The sequence below is a fragment of the Opisthocomus hoazin genome, chromosome 9, assembly GCF_030867145.1.
Source record: "Opisthocomus hoazin isolate bOpiHoa1 chromosome 9, bOpiHoa1.hap1, whole genome shotgun sequence".
In the NCBI taxonomy this organism is placed as follows: Eukaryota; Metazoa; Chordata; class Aves; order Opisthocomiformes; family Opisthocomidae; genus Opisthocomus; species Opisthocomus hoazin.
In genome coordinates, this window is record NC_134422.1 from 4622531 (window position 1) to 4625030 (window position 2500).

The window sequence follows — 2500 nt, forward strand, 5'->3', positions numbered from 1 at the left end:
TTTCTCAGACTGGATCATTTCCCCTAAAAACGACGCTGATCCCAACAGCCACAATTAATACAAGTTGACCCGTTCCATCCGTGATCCGTAAGGGAAAAGAGCACCAAGTCCTGTAGCTTCTGCTCGGGAGGTAAAGTGAGGGGAAAACTTTTTTGTTTCTCTCCCCTCTTCTCCGTATATTTTTTGTCGTAATTTTAAAAAAATGCCTGTTTGGAGAGATTTTTTTTTTCTTTTCTTTTTTTTTTTTTTTTTTTTTTTTTTTTTTTTTGTGTGTGTGTGTGTATGTGTGTGCCTAACAGGGAAGACACACACAGTAGATGCACCGTTAGCTGAACCCCTGACACGGCGGTCTTTCTTGAATGCCTTAGGTATGATTTCACTTTCGCTCACATCAATGCTGACCTGAATGCCTTTCATATCTGATCCGCTGTGTCTCTCCCAGTAAACATCCCCTGAGGGGAGAACAAAGAAAGGAGCTCTTCTTCTTCTTAATCACAATTCAGCCCATTCACCGCCGGCAGGCTACATTTGCATTCTGCAACAGAAAGCCAAGATGAAAAGGGAAAAAAAAAAAAAGGAGAGTGAGAAGAAGGGGGAAAAAAAGCAGAAGGGTGGAGGCCGAGTAAAATAACTTAGGTGTTTGTAGCTGTTTGTTTGGGCTTCCCCTAGTTACAAGCCTTATATAGATCCTGCTCTCCCCAGCCTTGGCTCTTCTGACAGGCAGATAGTGTTACAAGATGGCATGCCTGTACTATTCATGGCCACTCGCCCATAACACTTGAGGTAGAAAGTGTCAGGGAGGGATCAAATTCTACTCGGAGAAGTCTGTCGAGTTAGGGTCAGGTGTGTGTACTCCAGCTCTTGACTGCTGCCTATTATTTTGTTTTAATTGCTATTATTGTTTACTCGCCGTGACCTTGGGGAGCGGGGGTGGCTGGGGGGGGGGGCGTGAGGCGGGCTTGGCCACCACCCGCGAGCAGATGAACGGTGGAAACCCGCCCTGTCCCCTATTTCAATCTGTTTTTTAAAGATTTTTATTATGATTATTATTTCTGTGGGCACTCCGGGGCGGGGGGGGGAGGCCGGCCCGACCCGACCCGTCGGGGAAAAGCAGCAGCTCAGCAAAACCCCAGCGGCTCCAGGAACCGCGCACCGAGGAGGAGGAGGAGGAGGAAGGCGAGAGCTGGGGAAGTTTCTGCAGCCGGGCTCCCTCCTGGGGTTTCGTAGTCACGTTCACGTACATTTGCCGGCTGTGTGTCCCCGTCCATACCCCCCTCCAAGATTTGCCCGCTTGTTTGTTCTTCAGAAGCTCTTCTGCGCTTTTAATCAGACAGGCTTTTTTTAAAAAAAAAAAAAATGGTGAGGTCTTTGGTCCTAGTCACTTTTTTTTCTCACCAAGAGCAGGTTTATTTATAACCGGATCCTGCTTACTGAGAAGTATTTAAGCCCTTTCAGGCAGAGCTGTCAAAATTTCCTCTGTTGTTTGCCTCTATTTGCAACATGTAAAAAAGTCATATGCGGTTGCTGGTGTTGGAATAGCCGGGGTAGTGCCGAAATCTCAAGTGACAAGTTTTCAACTACACTCTCTAGTGCCGACCAAACTGTCTTTTTTTTTTTTCCCCTTTTTTCCCCCAGAAACCTCTTTTAAGATCCCAACAGGTTTGGGGGGTGTGTCTCCCCCCCCATCAGCAAATAGATTAAACGTGCTGAAGCGACTTCGAGGGGGAAGAAGAGCTTGAGCAATGCGGAGCGGGAGCGACGTCTTATTTTCTCGTGGCCGCTATGGCAGCTTTCGCTCCGAAGGAGCGCGCTAACCGAGATGTTACCAGTTGAACAGAAGCATGTGACACAGATTCCTGATATTTTTTTTTTCCCCCCCCCAGAAGATTTGCAGAATTTACAAAAAGAGATTATCTCTACACCTTCCACCCTGCTAACCACCCCCATGACCCAAGCAACGGAGGATTTAGGCAGATTTACTTCAGTAAACACCTTTGGACACTTGGGGGAAAAGTAGGAGCAGGCTTTTTTGTGAAGTGAGAGGTGCTGGGTAATGCTTTACCAAGCAGCTGTGATATTAACCTACCCAGTCAGGCTGGAAAGAGCGTTAACTCCTTGCGGGCTCCGGGCCCTCACCCGGCGGAGGCCCCGCTGGCCCTGCAGGTACCAGTCCTGGGGTGCAGGAGGGGATTTTGGGGGTCCCAGGCGAGGAGGTGGCACTCGGCCGGACGCATCTGCTGCTTGGCGGCGGTGGAATCTTTCGGGGTGGGTCCATCCGATCTCGGGTTTGGGGAGAGCTGCGAGGCGTCGCCACGGGATGCTCCTCGGTCGGTTCAGGGTTGTCGACACGTGCGAGCGTACGCACGCGTGCGCGCGCTCGGTGCCTACCCCCACACCCGGAGCTGCTCCCGAAACCTCTCCGGGAAAGCTCGCGGAGGGAGGGAAGTCGGCTGAGGGTTCGCACTCGAGCAGCAGAGCGGCGGAGAAGTTCCGCCGGCGA

General features: G+C 50.6%; 1 protein-coding gene across 3 annotated transcripts in view; it reads left to right on the plus strand.

Annotated features, from left to right (window-relative positions):
* ZEB2 (zinc finger E-box binding homeobox 2) overlaps positions 1–2500 on the plus strand; it is a 110209-nt gene that overhangs the window by 3572 nt on the left and 104137 nt on the right. The gene's annotated exons all lie outside the window — the stretch shown is intronic.